The sequence below is a fragment of the Bufo bufo genome, chromosome 4 (assembly GCF_905171765.1).
Source record: "Bufo bufo chromosome 4, aBufBuf1.1, whole genome shotgun sequence".
Taxonomy (NCBI): domain Eukaryota; kingdom Metazoa; phylum Chordata; class Amphibia; order Anura; family Bufonidae; genus Bufo; species Bufo bufo.
The window spans coordinates 162,688,591-162,708,456 of record NC_053392.1 but is presented as its reverse complement, the minus strand read 5'-3'; positions in this window follow the sequence as shown (position 1 = coordinate 162,708,456).

Below are 19,866 nucleotides of genomic sequence, written 5' to 3'. Positions count from 1 at the left end.
CGGCCACATATGGGGTGTTTCTGTGAACATCAGAGTCAGGGCAATAAAGATACAGTCTTGTTTGGCTGTTAACCCTTGCTTTGTTAGTGGAAAAAATGGGTTAAAATTGAAAATTAGGCAAAAAAATGAAATTCTCAAATTTCATCCCCATTTGCCAATAACTCTTGTGCAACACCTAAAGGGTTAACGACGTATGTAAAATCAGTTTTGAATACCTCGAGGGGTGTAGTTTCTTAGATGGGGTCACTTTTAGGGAGTTTCTACTCTAGGGGTGCATCAGGGGGCTTCAAATGGGACATGGTGTAAATAAACCAGTCCATAAAAATCTGCCTTCCAAAAACCAAACGGCGCACCTTTCACTCTACGCCCCGCTGTGTGGCCGTACAGTAGTTTACGGCCACATATGGGGTGTTTCTGTAAACGGCAGAGTCAGGGCAATAAAGATACAATCTTGTTTGGCTGTTAACCCTTTCTTTGTTAGTGGAAAAAATGGGTTAAAATTAAAAATTAGACAAAAAAATGAAATTCTCAAATTTCCTCCCCATTTGCCAATAACTCTTGTGCAACACCTAAAGGGTTAACAATGTATGCAAAATCAGTTTTGAATACCTTGAGGGGTGTAATTTTTCCAAATTTTTGGTAAATTAGGTATTTTTTTTGTGCAAAAAAATTAATTTTTTTGACTTCATTTTACCAGTGTCATGAAGTACAATATGTGACGAAAAAACAATCTCAGAACGGCCTGGATAAGTCAAAGCGTTTTAAAGTTATGAGCACTTAAAGTGACACTGGTCAGATTTCCAAAAAATGGCCTGGTCCTTAAGGTGAAAATGAGCCCGGTCCTTAAGGGGTTAAAGGAGTTTTCCCATCTCAGACAATGGGGGCATATCGCTAGGATATGCCCCCATTGTCTGATAGGTGCAGGTCCCACCGCTGGGACCCGCACCTACAATGAGAACAGAGCCGGAAAACGAACGGAGGGCGCAGCTGCCCTCCCTTCATTTCTATGGGAGCAGCGCTTGGTGGTGGACGGACCCTGGGAAATCCGGGGTCCTCCAGCCACATCACTCCCCGCTCCGTTCTCGTATTCATTCCGTCATAAAAGAAGTCTATGGGCTTCAAAACGGATCCGTCCCGTTTCCGTTATGCAGAGGAGTCCTCTCCTTCATAACAGAAAGGCATTCTGTTATGCAATCCGTCATAGAATTGCGTTATGGTCCGTGGTAATTCTCCTTTTACCACCAAACGAAGCGCAAACAAAATATGAAATTCGCTCATCTCTACGTGCCTTATTACCGTTCTCCTAGGGGACACATGTACAGTACTTCCTGCTTGTGTCTGCACAGACTTTCCATTTCTGTAAGTTCATATTATATAATAGCACAATAATCATTTCACAAATTTTTGCTTTTTACACATGAAGATTTACTACTACCAGGCTGATCCACATTCCTGGCGGCCATAAATAATAGAAGGTAAGATTAAACTGCTTTCGAGGATAGTTTCAGGCTGTCATCATATTCAGACATATCACTTTTACGACACCTAGAACTTACTGCAGAGTAAAGATCAGAAGGGCGTACAGTATTATTACTCTGATATTTTCCTATACAAACACACTTGTTCGGTGGACATTTTATGGTTGTCACCCATTTGAATTGTTCACAACATGATGCTCTTTTGATAGGTTGGTGCACAGAGCTTCATGGGTTAAAGTCCTTTTACACAAACCGATAATTGGGCCAAATATTAGGAATAAGAAATGTAGAAATTGGCCCATGTAAGGGTGCCGCCACCCGGTCAAGTTTTTTTAATGCGTTTTTTGAAGCCAAAACCAGGAGTGGATTGAAAAAAATTGAAAAGTTGTATCTGCTCTTAATACCTAGTCTCCTGTTACGATCCACACCTGATTTGGGCTTCAAAAACTGCATCAAAAAGCTTGAAGGTGTGTGTAAAATATATGAACGTAATGCACACATTATTTTTTTTCATTTATAAAAAAACATAAAATCAAAGCCAAAAGCTTAAAATGTCCACATTTTCCCAATTACCTGAGGGCAATGTTCCTCAACTCCAGTATCAGGGTCCACCTGCCAGTCATGTTTTCAGGATTTTCTAATTATTGAACAGACGATATAAGTAATGTCAATGCATCAGTACTTAAAGGGGTTGTCTCAGTTCAGCAAATAGCATTTATTATGTAGAGAAAGTTAATACAAGGCACCAGGGGAGGGCTGGCAGCCTTAGTCCTGGGGGGCAAATCCAGTCAAGTGGCCCATTTTAGCCCCGCCCATTATTAAAAGACCCTCCTACATATAATAGGCCACTCCCAACAAACACTGTACAGCTGAAATTCTATTGTTGAGGCCTGTCTCTACACATCATACGGAGAGGGGAGGCCTGTCCTGCCTGCTTCACATTATACAATTAACAGCAGGCTACAGCCAGGAAGCTCCTCCCTCCCCAGATCCTGCTCAAGGCTTGTGGTTCCCCCCACCATCTGCCACCCGCCCGTGGCCTGCTGCCCCCTTTCGTCGTCCTCGCCCAGCTCTGAATCCTCCTTCTGCAAATGGCAGGGGGAGGAGCCGGAGCATCTCTTCTCCTACATAGCGCCACATACCTCTTACATCCAGTGATGTCACCTTTTTTGTAGACGTTCTCTTTCTTTATCTTCTCCATTCAGACCAGACCGTCATGATGATTTTTCTGCCATCTCCCGTCTCAGCAGAGATTGAGAAACAGACATTAGTTTCCCACATTTCCATCATCTTCACATCTTCTGAACATCCTTTCCTGCCACCCCCAATACTATACTGCAGAAACAGTCCCCCTGGAAATACTACTACCACACAGATAGTGCCCCCAATACTGTGCCTGCTGTGCCCCAATACTATACTGCAGAAACAGTCCCCCTGGAAATACTGCTACCACACAGATAGTGCCCCCAATACTGTGCCCGCTGTGCCCCAATACTATACTGCAGAAACAGTCCCCCTGGAAATACTGCTACCACACAGATAGTGCCCCAATACTGTGCCTGCTATGCCCCCAATACTATACTGCAGAAACAGTCCCCCTGGAAATACTGCTACCACACAGATAGTGCCCCCAATACTGTGCCTGCTGTGCCCCCAATACTATACAGCAGAAACAGTCCCCCTGGAAATACTGCTACCACACAGATAGTGCCCCAATACTGTGCCTGCTATGCCCCCAATACTATACTGCAGAAACAGTCCCCCTGGAAATACTACTACCACACAGATAGTGCATCCAATACTGTGCCTGCTATGCCCCCAATACTATACTGCAGAAACAGTACCCCTGGGAATACTACTACCACACAGATAGTGCCCCCTTAAACAATTATTGGCACACAGTGCTCTAAAAAATAACTGCGTCCAGACACTAATAGTATAAAGATAATGTCCCCCAAAAATAATTGTGCTAAGCTGATACTATGCCAGGGTGCCCCCAAAGTAACAGTGCTCCCCAAAATCCCACCAATAGAAATAATTCTCTGCCAGAGCACACTTAGTAGTAATAATGCCCCTATAGTGCCCTAGTAATCATGTTCCTCATAGCCCCCCAGTAGTAGTAAAGCTCCCCATAATACCCCCTAGTAGTACTAATTCTCCCTATAATATGACAGTACATGAAATACGCCCGCTTAGTGCCCGCAGTTGAGCTAATGTCCCCATAATGTATGCCAGTATTAAATACCCCTATATAGTGCCCCAGTAAATGCCCTCATAGTGCTCCTCTCCCCCTTCCCCATAGTGTCCCCCATAATATGCCAGTAAAAAAATGCCCCTTCTTAGTGCCCCCAGCAGAATCTCCTATAGTGCTCCTCTCCCCCACAATGTGCCAGTAAAAAATGCCCCTTCTTAGTGCCACCATATGCCCCAATAGTGCTCCACTCCCCCATAGTGCCCCCAAATAATGCCCCATAGTGCCGCTCTCCCCTATAGTGCCTCCCATAATGTGCCAGTAAAAAATGCCCCCTTAGTGCCACCAAATGCCATAGTGCCCCCATAATGTGCCAATACAAATGGCCCCTTTAGAGCCCCCACTTCCCCATAGTGCCTCCAAATAATGCCCCTATAGTAACACCAGATGCCCCATAGTGCCGCTCTCCCCTATAGTGCCCCCCATAATGTGCCAATAATTTAAAAAAGCCCCTTTAGAGCCCCCAGATACCCCCATGGTGCCCCCCATAATGTGCCAGTAAGAAATGCCCCCATAGTGCCAGCTCCTCCCATAGTGCCAGCTCCCCTCATAGTGCAAGCTCCCCCCCATAGTGCCAGCCCCCTCCATAGTGCCAGCTCCCCCCATAGTGCCAGCTCCCCCCATAGTGCCAGCCCCCACCATAGTGCCAGCTCCCCCATAGTGCCAGCCCCCCATAGTGCCAGCCCCCCTATAGTGCAAGCCCCCCCATAGTGCCAGCTCTTCCATAGCCATAGTGCAAGCTCCCCCATAGCCATAGTGCCAGCTCCCTCATAGCCATAGTGCCAGCTCCCCCCATAGTGCCAGCTCCCCCATAGCCATAGTGACAGCTCCCCCCGCAAAGAAAACAAAACAAAACACTAATACTTACCTCCATCAGCAGCGATGCAGGCCTCTTCCGGCCTGTGTCCCTGCTGTGTGCTGCCCGGCTCAGGCAGCGCGATTATAATGACGTCATCGCGCTGCCTGAGCCTGCCGCTGATAGGCTGCAGGCATTAGTGCCTGTGGCCTATCAGAAGAACAGGGGAGGGACACGCCTCTCCCTCCCCTGCCCCACAGCACAGCCATCTGTATCGCTGTCCTGAGGATGGCGATACAGATGAATATGGAGATGAACGCTTCCACAATGGAAGCGCTCATCTCCTACTGCCCGCTGCGATTGCTGCCCACCGCAATTACATCCAGGGCCGTGCCGCCTGTGGTGCCCCATAGTGCCGCTCTCCCCTATAGTGCCCCCCATAATGTGCCAATAATTTAAAAAAGCCCCTTTAGAGCCCCCAGATACCCCCATGGTGCCCCCCATAATGTGCCAGTAAGAAATGCCCCCATAGTGCCAGCTCCCCTCATAGTGCCAGCTCCCCTCATAGTGCAAGCTCCCCCTCATAGTGCAAGCTCCCCCCATAGTGCCAGCTTCCCCCATAGTGCCAGCCCCCCCATAGTGCCAGCCCCCCCTATAGTGCAAGCCCCCCATAGTGCCAGCTCTCCCATAGCCATAGTGCAAGCTTCCACATAGCCATAGTGCCAGCTCCCTCATAGCCATAGTGCCAGCTCCCCCCATAGTGCCAGCTCCCCCCCATAGTGCCAGCTCCCCCATAGCCATAGTGACAGCTGCCCCCGCAAAGAAAAAAAAACAAAACACTAATACTTACCTCCATCAGCAGCGATGCAGGCCTCTTCCGGCCTGTGTTACTGCTGTGTGCTGCCCGGCTCAGGCAGCGCGATGATAATGACATCATCGCGCTGCCTGAGCCGGCCTCTGATAGGCTGCAGGCATTAGTGCCTGTGGCCTAGCAGAAGAACAGGGGAGGGACACGCCTCTCCCTCCCCTGCCCCACAGCACAGCCATCTGTATCGCTGTCCTGAGGATGGTGATACAGATAAATATGGAGATGAACGCTTCCACAATGGAAGCGCTCATCTCCTACTGCCCGCCGCCATTGCTGCCCGCCGCAATTACATCCAGGGCTGCGCCGCCTGTGGTGACCGGCAGTGCGGCCCTGAGGAATTAAAAAAAATATATATTTTTTTTTTTGTTAAAGACGATTTTTTAGGGCGGTCTGGGGGGCAATTGCCTCCCCCCCGGCCCAGCCCGCCCCTGCAAGGCACTTACTAATGCACTGTGATTGTCCATATTGCCTCCTTTACTGGCTTTATTCATTTTTCCATCATATTATACACTGCTTGTTTCCATGGTTACAACCACCCAGCAACCCAACAGTGGTGGTCGTGCTTGCACAATATAGGAAAACACGCTGGCCTATTTGGTGGCTGGGACCATGTGAGCGCACATAGGCTAGTGCTTTTTCCTATAGTCCAAGGCTTTACCACAGGAATTTATTCTGTGGGATATTCCCATATCATGACTGACAGGTGGGCCCTGAGGACTGGAGTTGGTGAGCACTGCTTTAGGAGGTCAACATCACTAGGGACTGGGGGGGAGGGTAATTACACTATAGAAGGGGAAGATAGTGCAGATAGAGACCGGGGGCAAGGTAGTGGGACTGGGGGAGAAATGGAAGGAGGGACAAGAACAGTTCAGAAGGAAAGGTGTAGGGTAAAAAATATACATAAACCTCTCATATGTATGTATACTAATGCCAGAAGTCTGACTAATAAAACTGGTGAACTGGAATTAGTGATGTGTGAGGAGGACTATGACATAGTGGGAATAACTGAGACATGGCTGGATGATAGCTATGACTGGGCAGTTAATGTACAAGGTTACAGTCTGTTCAGAAAGGATCGTCAAAACCGGAGAGGTGGAGGGGTCTGCCTTTATGTAAAATCTTGTCTAAAGCCCACACTCCGTGAAGATATAAGTGAGGGACATGAACATGTGGAGTCACTGTGGGTAGAGATACATGGAGCTAAAAACAACAATAAATTACTAATAGGAGTCTACTATAAACCACCTAATATACCAGAGTCCACAGAAAATCTACTACTAAACGAGATAGACAAGGCGGCAAATCATAATGAGGTGGTTATTATGGGGGACTTCAACTACCCAGATATAGACTGGGAAACTGAAACTTGTATATCTCATAAAGGAAACAGATTCTTGGCAATAACCAAAGACCATTATCTCTCCCAACTGGTTCAGGACCCGACTAGAGGGACGGCCATACTGGACTTAATATTAACCAATAGACCTGACAGAACAACAGACGTGCAGGTTGGGGGACACCTGGGAAATAGTGACCATAAAGTAATAACCTTCCAATTATCATTCAAAAGAGCGTTTCTACAGGGAGAAACAAAAATACCAAACTTCAAAAAAGCTAAATTTAGCCAACTAAGAGAGGCCATAGGCCTAACTAACTGGGACAAAGTCCTCAAAAATAAAAATACAGCCAAAAAATGGGATATCTTTAAAAACATCCTAAAATCTCATTGTGAGAGGTACATACCGTATGGGAATAAAAGGTTAAGGAACAAAAAGAAACCAATGTGGATAAACAGAACTGTAAAGAAAGCAATAAATGACAAAAAGAAAGCATATAAAACCCTAAAACAGGAGGGTAGCACGGAAGCACTGAAAAACTATAAGGAAAAAAACAGAACATGTAAAAAACAAATAAAAGCGGCCAAACTAGAGACCGAGAGATTAATTGCCAAACAGAGTAAAACTAACCCTAAAATGTTCTTCAATTATATAAATGTTAAAAAGTATAAATCTGAAGGTGTCGGCCCTTTAAAGAGTAATGAGGGGGGAGTCGCAGAGAGCGACGAGGAGAAAGCAAAGCTGTTAAATATTTTTTTCTCCAATGTATTCACTGAGGAAAATAAACTGTCAGATGAAATGCTGAATGCTGAAATAAATTCGCCATTAAAAGTGTCCTGTCTGACCCAGGAAGAAGTACAACAGCGACTTAAAAAAATCAAAATAGACAAATCGCCAGGACCGGATGGCATACACCCCCGTATCCTAAGGGAATTAAGTAATGTCATAGCCAGACCCTTATTTCTGATATTTGCGGACTCTGTACTAACAGGGAATGTCCCACAGGATTGGCGCATGGCAAATGTGGTGCCAATATTCAAAAAGGGTCCAAAAACAGAGCCTGGAAACTATAGGCCGGTAAGTTTAACATCTGTTGTGGGTAAACTGTTTGAAGGTTTTCTGAGAGATGCTATGTTAGAGCATCTTATGGGAAATAAGCAAATAACGCCATATCAGCATGGCTTCGTGAGGGATCGGTCATGTCAAACTAATTTAATCAGTTTCTATGAGGAGGTAAGTACTAGACTTGACAGCGGCAAATCAATGGATGTCGTGTATCTGGACTTCTCCAAAGCATTTGACACTGTACCTCATAAAAGGTTAGTATATAAAATGAGAATGCTCGGACTCGGAGAAAACGTCTGTAAGTGGGTAAGTAACTGGCTCAATGATAGAAAACAGAGGGTGGTTATTAACGGTACATACTCAGATTGGGTCACTGTCACTAGTGGAGTACCTCAGGGGTCAGTATTGGGCCCTATTCTCTTCAATATATTTATTAATGATCTTGTAGAAGGCTTGCATAGTAAAATATCAATTTTCGCAGATGACACTAAACTGTGTAAAGTAATTAACACTGAAGAGGACAGTATACTACTACAGAGGGATCTGGATAGATTGGAGGCTTGGGCAGATAAGTGGCAGATGAGGTTTAACACTGAGAAATGTAAAGTTATGCACATGGGAAGGAATAATGCAAGTCACCCGTACATACTAAATGGTAAAACACTCGGTAACACTGACATGGAAAAGGATCTAGGAATTTTAATAAACAGCAAACTAAGCTGCAAAAAACAGTGTCAGGCAGCGGCTGCCAAGGCCAATAAGATAATGGGTTGCATCAAAAGGGGCATAGATGCCCGTGATGAGAACATATTCCTACTACTTTACAAATCACTGGTCAGACCACACATGGAGTACTGTGTACAGTTCTGGGCTCCTGTAAACAAGGCAGACATAGCAGAGCTGGAGAGGGTCCAGAGGAGGGCAACTAAAGTAATAACTGGAATGGGGCAACTACAGTACCCTGAAAGATTATCAAAATTAGGGTTATTCACGTTAGAAAAAAGACGACTGAGGGGAGATCTAATTACTATGTATAAATATATCAGGGGGCAGTACAGAGATCTATCCCATCATCTATTTATCCCCAGGACTGTGACTGTGACGAGGGGACATCCTCTGCGTTTGGAGGAAAGAAGGTTTGTACACAAACATAGAAAAGGGTTCTTTACGGTAAGAGCAGTGAGACTATGGAACTCTCTGCCTGAGGAGGTGGTGATGGTGAGTACAATAAAGGAATTCAAGAGGGGCCTGGATGTATTTCTGGAGTGTAATAATATTACAGGCTATAGCTACTAGAGAGGGGTCGTTGATCCAGGGAGTTATTCTGATTGCCTGATTGGAGTCGGGAAGGAATTTTTTATTCCCCTAAAGTGAGGAAAATTGGCTTCTACCTCACAGGGTTTTTTTTTGCCTTCCTCTGGATCAACTTGTAGGATGACAGGCCGAACTGGATGGACAAATGTCTTTTTTCGGCCTTATGTACTATGTTACTATGTTACTATGTTACTAACATAAAAAAAAGTCTCTATGAAGGAGTCTTGAATGTTTTGGCGCTGTGCAACATCTGTTCTGGCAGAATGGTGCCAGAGAACCAGCAATATAAAACAGGTCTCCAAAATGCAATCTAGTCTCTCTGTGGGCCCAGCCAGTAGATAAATTACACAAGTAGCATCCATTATCACAGTATAAACATACGTTAATGGTTTTAGAAATGTTTTGTCTTGAAATCTTTTGTAACAGAAAAAAATTGATAAGAAAGGATAAATATACATATTTTCATAATTTTCAGTTTTTCCTTAAAGGGTTTCTGTCACCCCACAAAACTCCTTTTTTTTTTTTTGGATAGTTAGATTCCTTATAGGGCGATATAGGAGAATATAATAGTCTTACTTACTTTCATGCGGCCGATTCTTTATAAAACGAAGTTTTATAATATGTAAATGAGGGCTCTACCAGCAAGTAGGGCGTCTACTTGCTGGTAGCCGCAGCAGCAATCCGCCCCCTCGCCGTGTTGATTGACAGGGCCAGCCGTGATCTCCTCCTCCGGCCGGCCCTGTCAGTAATTCAAAAATCGCGCGCCTCTGGTCATTCGGCGCAGGCGCTCTGAGATGAGGAGGCTCGTCTCCTCAGTGCGCCTGCGCCGATGACATCACCGAAAGAGAAGACGTCATCGGCGCAGGCGCACTGAGGGAGTGCTGAGGAGACGAGCCTCCTTATCTCAGAGCGCCTGCGCCGAATGACCAGAGGCGCGCGATTTTTGAATTACTGACAGGGCCGGCCGGAGGAGGAGATCCCGGCTGGCCCTGTCAATCAACACGGCGAGGGGGCGGATTGCTGCTGCGGCTACCAGCAAGTAGACGCCCTACTTGCTGGTAGAGCCCTCATTTACATATTATAAAACTTAGTTTTATAAAGAATCGGCCGCATGAAAGTAAGTAAGACTATTATATTCTCCTATATCGCCCTATAAGGAATCTAACTATCCAAAAAAAAAATAATGAGTTTTGTGGGGTGACAGAAACCCTTTAAAGATTTTTTTTTTAAATATAATATCTGTCATCTAATGGCACAAAAGAAAGGTTTAAGGTGTCCCGTGAAAAATAATATCAAATACATGTAGGTTGGCTCAGAAATTAATTACGGTAGTTATTTGCGGTTACATAGGCCCATTGTTAAAACTGAAAAATTGGCCTGGTAAAGAAGAGGGTAAACCTTCCGGTAATGGTTAAGATTAGGGCTGAGCGAATCAACTTCGGATAAAACATCCGAAGTCGATTAGCATAAAACTTTGTTCTAATACTGTACGGCGCAGGAGCTCCATACAGTATTAGAATGTATTGTCTCCGATGAGCCGAAGTTATCACAATAACTTCATAAATTAATTTGTACTGTAAAAAAACATTTCCCAGGTACCACATCCGAAGTCGATTCGCTTATCCCTAGTTAAGATAATTTAAAGGGGTTTTCCGGGATTTTAATATTGATGACCTATCCTCAGGATAGGTCACCGATATCAGATTGGCGGGGGTGCCGGGTGTCTTTTTTTCGGTACTTTTTTCTGGTCACTTGCGCATTTTTTTCATGCGCAAACCAATGAGACAAGTCATAGTGAATTTGAACCTGTCTTACAAGAAAACAACTACTAGATGTCAGACAAACCAAAAACAGAAAAACCTGCTTTATTAACCCTTTCAGGACCATTTTTCACCTTTCTGCCCAGGCCATTTTTAGAAAATCTGACATGTGTCACTTTATGTGGTAATAACTTTAAAACGGTTTTACTTAGGCCTCATGCACACAACTGTTTTTGTGGTCCGCATCCGAGCCGCATTTTTTGCGGCTCGGGTGCTGACCCATTCACTTCAATAAGGCCGCAAAAGATGCGGACAGCACTCCGTGTGCTGTCCACATCCGTTGCACCGTTCCGTGCACCGCAAAAAAAATATAGCATGTCCTATTCTTGTCCGTTTTGTGGACAAGAATGGACATTTCTACAATGGGCCGCCCGTTCCGTTCCGCAAATTGCAAAAGGGAAATGGGCTGCTTCCGTTTTTTGCGGATCCACGGTTTGCGGACCTTATCCAGGCCATTCTGAGATTGTTTTCTCGTCACATATTGTACTTCATGACAGTGGTAAAATTGAGTCAAAATATTTCATATTTATTTATAAAAAAAATACCAAATTTACAAAAAATTTGGAAACATTTGCAAATTTACAAGTTTCAACTTCTCTACTTTTATAATAGTAATAACTCCAAAAATAGTTCTTACTTTACGTTCCCCATATGTCTACTTTATGTTTGGATCATTTTGTGAATGCCATTTTATTTTTTGGGGACGCTTTAAGGCTTAGAAGTTTAGAAGCAAATCTTTAAATTTTTCCGAAAATTTCCAAAACCCACTATTTAAAGTCCCCTCCAAAAAACATCGCAAGCCGGCAGCAGTACCTTAGAGTAGCCAGCAGTGTGTTTGTAACAATCATTTTCTTCCTGCAGGTAGTTGAAGCAAAAGCTGCAAAAACGTTCTTTAATCCCCTGCCCGGCGCGCTTCTCTAGTCAGGCTTGAAGTCACGGAGGCAGCGGCGGTAACCACGCCCCCTCCCCTGCCCCTTTGCTGTGACTGACAGCCGGCAGTTCGGCAAAGCCAGCCAAATTGTCGTGCTTAAGCGCTGTCAATCACAGAAAAGGGGCAGGGAAGGGGGCGTGGTTACCAAGACTTGAAGCAAGGAGACCACTGCCTCCGTGACGTCAAGCCTGACTAGAGAAGTGCACCGGGCAGGGGATTAAAGAACGTTTTTACAGCTTTTGCTTCAACTACCTGCAGGAAGAAAATGATTGTTACAAACACACTGCTGGCTACTCTAAGGTACTGCTGCCGGCTTGCGATGTTTTTTTGGAGAGGACAGGTTCCCTTTAAATAGTGGGTTTTGGAAATTTTCGGAAAAATTTAAAGATTTGCTTCTAAACTTCTAAGCCTTAAAGTGTCCCCAAAAAATAAAATGGCATTCACAAAATGATTGGATGTGACAGGTTCCCTTTAAGGACCAGTTCAGGTCTGAAGTCACTTTGTGAGGCTTACATAATAGAAACCAACCAAAAATTACCCCATTTTAGAAACAAAGCCCCTCAAGGTATTCAAAACTGATTTTACAAACTTTGTTAACCCTTTAGGAGTTCCATAAGAATGAATGGAAAATGGATATGAAGTTTCACTTTTTTGGCAGATTTTCCATTTTAACCTCTTGAGGACACAGGGCGTACAGGTACGCCCTGATGTCCTGGTACTTAAGGACACAGAGCGTACCTGTACACCCTGTGTATTTCTGATCACCGCCGCGCGTCAGGCAGTGATCAGAAGCCGGTGCCTGCTCAAATCATTGAGCAGGCACCTCGGCTAAATGCGTGGGGGGGTCCTGTGACCCCCCCATGTCGGCGATCGCCGCAAAACGCAGGTCAATTCAGACCTGCGGTTTGCGGCTTTTACCTATTGCGGCTGCGGCGGCGGGCGGTGCCATCGGGTCCCCATGCGGCTGTAGGAAGGATCTCACAGGCCGGAAGCTGTATGAGTAATACACACAGTATTACTCATACAGCCAATGCATTCCAATACAGAAGTATTGGAATGCATTGTAAAGGATCAGACCCCCAAAAGTTGAAGTCCCAAAGTGGGACAAAAAATAAAGTTTCAAGTAAAAATAAACAAAAACGTAATTTTCCCCAAATAAAGTTAAAAAAAAATTGTAAAAAATAGGGGGATTTTTTTTTTTACATATTAGGTATCTCCACGTGCGTATCGACCGGCTCTATAAACATATCACATGACCTAAACCCTCAGATGAACACCGTAAAAAATTAAAAATAAAGACTGTGCTAAATAAGCAATTTTTTTGAAACCTTACATCACAAAAAGTACAACAGCAAGTGATCAAAAAGGCGTATGCCCACCAAAATAGTACCAATATAACCATCACCTCATCCCGCAAAAAATGAGCCCCTACCTGAGACAATTGCCCAAAAAATTAAAAAAAACTATGGCTCAGAATATGGAGACATAAAAAAAACATTTTTTTTGTTTTAAAAAAGCTGTTATTGTGTAAAACTTACATAAATAAAAAAAAGTATACATATTAGGTATCGCCGTTTCCGTATCGACCGGCTCTATAAAAATATCACATGACCTAACCCCTCAGATGAACACCGTAAAAAAAAAAAAAAAAACTTACATCACAAAAAGTGTAATAGCAAGCGATCAAAAAGTCATATGCACCCCAAAATAGTGCCAATCTAACAGTCATCTCATCCCACAAAAAAATAGACCCTACCTAAGATAATCGCCTAAAAACTGAAAAAACTATGGCTCTCAGACTATGGAGACACTAAAACATGATTTTTTTGGGTTTCAAAAATGAAATCATTGTGTAAAACTTACATAAATAAAAAAAAATTTATACATATTAGGTATCGCCGCGTCTGTGACAACCTGCCCTATAAAAATACCACATGATCTAACTTGTCAGATGAATGTTATAAATAACAAAAAAAAACTGTGCCAAAAAAGCTATTTCTTGTTACCTTGCCGCACAAAAAGTGTAATATAGAGCAACCAAAAATCATATGTACCCTAAACTAGTACCAACAAAACTTCCACCCTATCCCGTAGTTTCTAAAATGGGGTCACTTTTTTGGAGTTTCTACTCTAGGGGTGCATCAGGGGGGCTTCAAATGGGACATGGTGTCAAAAAACCAGTCCAGTAAAATCTGCCTTCCAAAAACCGTATGGCATTCCTTTCCTTCTGCGCCCTGCCGTGTGCCCGTACAGCAGTTTACGACCACATATGGTGTGTTTCTGTAAACTACAGAATCAGGGCCATAAATATTGAGTTTTGTTTGGCTGTTAACCCTTGCTTTGTAACTAGAAAAAAAATATTAAAATGGAAAATCTGCCCAAAAAGTGACATTTTTAAATTGTCTCTCTATTTTCTATTAATTCTTGTGGAACACCTAAAGGGTTAACGACCATTGTAAAATCAGTTTTGAATACCTTGAGGGGTGTAGTTTCTTAGATTGGGGTCAGTTTTATGGAGTTTCTACTCTAGGGGTGCATCAGGGGGGCTTCAAATGGGACATGGTGGCAAAAAAAACAGTCTAGCAAAATCTGCCTTCCAAAAACCGTATGGCATTCCTTTCCTTCTGCGCCCTGCCTTGTGCCCGTACAGCGGTTTACACACCACATATGGGGTGTTTTTGTAAACTATAGAATCAGGGCCATAAATATTAAGTTTTGTTTGGCTGTTAACCCTTGCTTTGTAACTGGAAAAAAAATATTAAAATGGAAAATCTGCCAATAAAGTGAAATTTTTAAATTGTATCTCTATTTTCCATTAATTCTTGTTGAACACCTAAAGGGTTAACAACGTTTGTAAAATAAGTTTTGAATTCCTTGAGGGGTGTAGTTTCTAGAATAGGGTCATTTTTGAGTGGTTTCTATTATGTAAGCCTCACAAAGTGACTTCAGACCTGAACTGGTCTTTAAAAAGTTGGTTTTTGAAAAATTTTGAGAAATTTCAAGATTTGTTTCTAAACTTCTAAGCCTTGTAACGTCCCCCAAAAATAAAATGTCATTCCCAAAATGATCCTAACATGAAGTAGACATATGGGGAATTTAAAGTAATAACTATTTTTGTAGGTATTACTATATATTATAAAAGTAGAGAAATTTAAACTTGGAAATTTGCTAATTTTTCCCAATTTTTGGCAAATTTGGTATTTTTTTATAAATAAAAGTGATTTTTTTTACTCCATTTTACCAGTGTCATGAAGTACAATATGTGACGAAAAACTGTCTCAGAATGGCCTGGATAAGTCAAAGCGTTTTAAAGTTATCACCACTTAAAGTGACACTGGTCAGATTTACAAAAAATGGCCTGGTCCTTAAGGTGAAATAAGGCTGTGTCCTTAAGGAGTTATTCAAATTTTTCCAGTAACAAAGCAAGGGTTAACAGCCAAACAAAACTCAATATTTATTGCCCTGATTCTGTAGTTTAGAGAAGCACCCCATATGTGGTCGTAAACTGCTGTACTGGCACACGGCATTACGCAGAAGGAAAGGAACGCCATATGGTTTTTGGAAGGCAGATTTCACTGGAATAATTTTAAGCTGCCATGTCACATTTAAAGACCCCCTGATGCACCCCTAGAGTAGAAACTCCCGAAAAATGACCCCCTTTTGGAAACTACGGGATAAGGTGGCAGTTCTGTTGGTACTATTTTAGGGTACATATGATTTTTGGTTGCTCTGTATTACACTTTTTGTGAGGCAAGGTAACAAAAAATAGTTTTTATTTTTTGTTATGTACAGTGTTCATCTGACAGGTTAGATCATGTGGTATTTTTATAGAGCATGTTGTTACGGACGTGACAATACGAAATAAGACTACTTTTTTTGGTTGTTTGTTTCAGTTTTACATAATAAAGCATTCTAAAAGCCATAGTTATTATTATAATTTTTTTGGGCAACTGTCTTATGTAGGGTCTCATTTTTTTTTAGTTAATTTTTTTTTGCTATTACACTTTTTGTGATGTAATAACTCATATGTATACTTTTTTTATTTATTTATGTTTTACACAATAACGCATTTTTGAATTTAAAAAAATCATGTTTTAGTGTCTCCATATTCTGAGAGCCATTGTTTTTTTAATTTTTTGGGCGATTGTCTTAGGTAGGGTCTCATTTGTTGCAGGATGAGATGATGGTTTTATTGGTACTATTTTGGGGTGCGTATGACTTTTTGATCACTTGGTATTACACTTTTTGTGATGTAAGGTGACAAAAAAATGACTTTTTGGACACAATTTTTATTTTTATTTTTTTATGGTGTTCACCTGAGGGGTTAGGTCATGTGGTATTTTTATAGAGCAGGTCCTTATGGACGTGGCAAAACCTAATATGTCTACTAATGTTTTAGTGTCGCTATAGCCTGAGAGCCATAGTTTATTTTTATTTTTTGGGTGATTGTCTTAGGTAGGGGTTCATTTTTTGGGGGATGAGGGGAGTTAGATTGGTACTATTTTGGGAGGCACACGCCTTTTTGATCGCTTGGTGTAAGATGACAAAAAATGTTTTTTATAGCACCGTTTTTTTTTTTGACGGTGTTCACCTGAGGGGTTAGGTCATGTGATATTTTTATAGAGCTGGTCGATACGGTCGCAACGATACCTAATATGTCTACTTTTCTTTTTTTCACAATTTCTTTTTACTTTATTTTGGGAAAAGGACGCTTTTTTGTTTTTTCTTGAAACTTAAAAAAATGTTTTGTAAAACTTTTTTGTCCCACTCTGGGACTTCAACTTTTGGGGGTCTGATCCCCTTTACAATGCTTTACAATGCTTCTGTATTGTAATGCGTTGGCTGTAAGTGTATTACTAGTGTAATACACTTACAGCCTTCCTGCCTGTGAGATCCAGGGGGCTGGATCTCACAGGCTGTCACGGAAGGCAGCCACGATGCCTAAGGAAGGCATCGGGCTGCCTTCCCTGCAATTGGGTCGCTTGGAACTGAACCCGAGTTTGGGAAATGTTTTTTTACAGTATAAATCAATTTCTGAAGTTATTATGCGAAGTCTCGTGAGACTTTGCGAAGTAATAACTTCGGCTCATCGGAGCCAATACATTCTAATACTGTACTGAGCGTTCGCTCCGTACAGTATTGAAACAAAGTTTTATGCGAATCAACTTCAGATGTTTCATCCGAAGTCGATTCGCTCATCCCTAATGGTCAGTTTTGGGGTTAAAAAACTTGTAAAATACTATATCCACTTAAAAGTTAATTAGGAAATGGCGGCGGTTGCCCCCCACTCCAGTACTCTCTCACCTTGCTGCCCTGTTTGGCCGTACCCTTCCCTGATCCAATACACTATTTTAGCTTTTATTTTAATCAGGCGACCTTTTTGATTTGATTCTCATCTGGCCACAGCACTGGTCTTACAATGCTTCCATTCCATCTTGAGTAAACTTACCTTGTGTTAGGTTTGTTCACACTGACATTATGGCCATTGTCCATTTTAATGTATTCTGAGAGATCCCATCGATATGGGTCTGTCAGGTTTCTGTTTCCTTTTTACTGGATGCTGAATGCTACACTACGCTATTTGGGCTGTCAAAGGGCAATGGAAACCAGATGAAAAAGAAAAAATGTGAGGTTGAACATAGCCAAGTGCAGTCTGCTCATCCTAAGAGGCATCTCTTTCTTATTAATAAATGGACATTGCGATCAATTTTTTTTCTCACAGCCTATATGTAAATATTCTATGTTATTTTATTTTTTACAAAAACTGGTGGACGGCTTTATGTATATAATTTTTTAAGTCACTCTATGTATTCTACTTCTCACTCCTTCTGGAACTCCGCTATACATGTACAGAGGAAGTCCAGTTTTTCAGTTGTGACCACGGCATCTAAGGTGGCTTTACCTGGGAGCACTGCGCTCCTGGGACCCGAACGGCAATCATGCGCCGAGATCGGGGGAGCTGTTCATTCCCTGTGTTAGCCTCGATCCTCCTAAAGGCTCCGAGGCCACCACAGAGTTAGTTCCTTTGGAGCCCTGTCTGTGGCCTTCGGTGTTGCCGGATTTTACCACAATGCCTGCCGGCCCCATTGACTACAATGTGGTCTGGCAGAGTTCCGTCTGTTACCTGGCAAAAATACCGGGATTTGGCCAGAAAAAAAATTGCTGCAGCATATTTATCATGTAGCGACCAGATCTCTGGCAGACCCCATTATAGTACATGGGGCCGGCAGACATTGCCGTAACATCCAACTATGCTGGATCTAGAGAGCTCCGTGCAGGCTGTTTCGGCAGAGAAATATGGAAACCTGTTGTTTTTAACTTGAAATGTCTCATTTATATTATAATTTAAAGTTTACCTAACCTTTTGAAACATTTTTATTTAAAACTATCGCAATATTATTTTTGTAATTTTTTACATTTTACTTACAATATAGGCACCCAAAGTTAAGATGTCCATGGCGCTTTGGAATCTGTACACCTGGTGTACAGGTATACAGATTTCATTGTGCGGCCACAGTAAGCACTGTACTGGTTGGAGCACATATTACTGCTCCTGCCTGTGCCTACTCTGCTCTGCTAAAGCCTGGCATAGAACATCGGTACAGGGTCTGAATAGCACATCGCTGCTCCTGCCTGTGCCTCCTCTGCTCTGCTAAAGCATGGCATAGCACAGCGGTACAGGGTCTGGATAGCACATCGCTGCTCCTGCCTGTGCCTACTCTGTTCTGCTAAAGTCTGGCATAGTACATTGGTACATAGTCTGGATAGCACATCACTGCTCCTGCCTGTGCCTACTCTGCCCGAGCCTGGCATAGTACATCGGTACAGGGTCTGGATAGCACATTGCTGCTCCTGCCTGTGCCTACTCTGCTCTGCTAAAGCCTGGCATAGTACATCGGTACAGGGTCTGGATAGCACATTGCTGCTCCTGCCTGTGCCTACTCTGCTCAAGCCTGGCATAGTACATCGGTACAGGGTCTGGATAGCACATTGCTGCTCCTGCCTGTGCCTACTCTGCTCTGCTAAAGCCTGACATAGTACATCGGTACAGGGTCTGGATAGCACATTGCTGCTCCTGCCTGTGCCTACTCTGCTCTGCTAAAGCCTGACATAGTACATCGGTACAGGGTCTGGATAGCACATCACTGCTCCTGCCTGTGCCTACTCTGCTAAAGCCTGACATAGTACATCGGTACAGGGTCTGGATAGCACATCACTGCTCCTGCCTGTGCCTACTCTGCTAAAGCCTGACATAGTACATCGGTACAGGGTCTGGATAGCACATCACTGCTCCTGCCTGTGCCTACTCTGATCTGCTAAAGCCTGGCATAGTACATCGGTACAGGGTCTGGATAGCACATCGCTGCTCTACATAACTTTGGCGTATCCTGTGCCAGTCTAAATGTAAGATAGCTTCCTTTCTGGCTTACCTTTAGACCACTTTCTACACCTAAAACAGAAGTAGAAAAACTTTTTTAGTGAGCGGGGAAAAATCGCAGATTGCGGCTGAAATAACCTTTGCGCCGCAATCTGCGCCAGAAATACACCTAACATAGGCGTATTTCTGGATAGTAAATGACCCCCCCATATGTTTAAAGAAAATGGTATAATGTGTTATTGATATTGTTGTACTTTACTTCCAGTCTTCTGCAGTTAAAGAGGATTTGTCACCATTCCTTAAAGAGGTTCTGCATTTTTTTTTTAAACTGATGATCTATCCTCTGGATAGATCATCAGCATCTGATCAGCGGGGGTCCAACACCCGGGACCCCTGCCGATCATCAGCTGTTTGAGAAGGCAGCGGCGCTGGCAGTAGCGCTGCGGCCTTCTCACTGTTTACCGCAGGCCCAGTGACATCACGACTAGTATAAATAGTCTGGGCGGGGCTAAGGTTTGTTCACTTGAATGGACCTTAGCCCCTCCCAGGCCATTGATACTACTCGTGACGTCACTAGGCCTGTGGTAAACAGCGAGAAGGCCGCGGCACTAATGCCAGTGCCACTGCC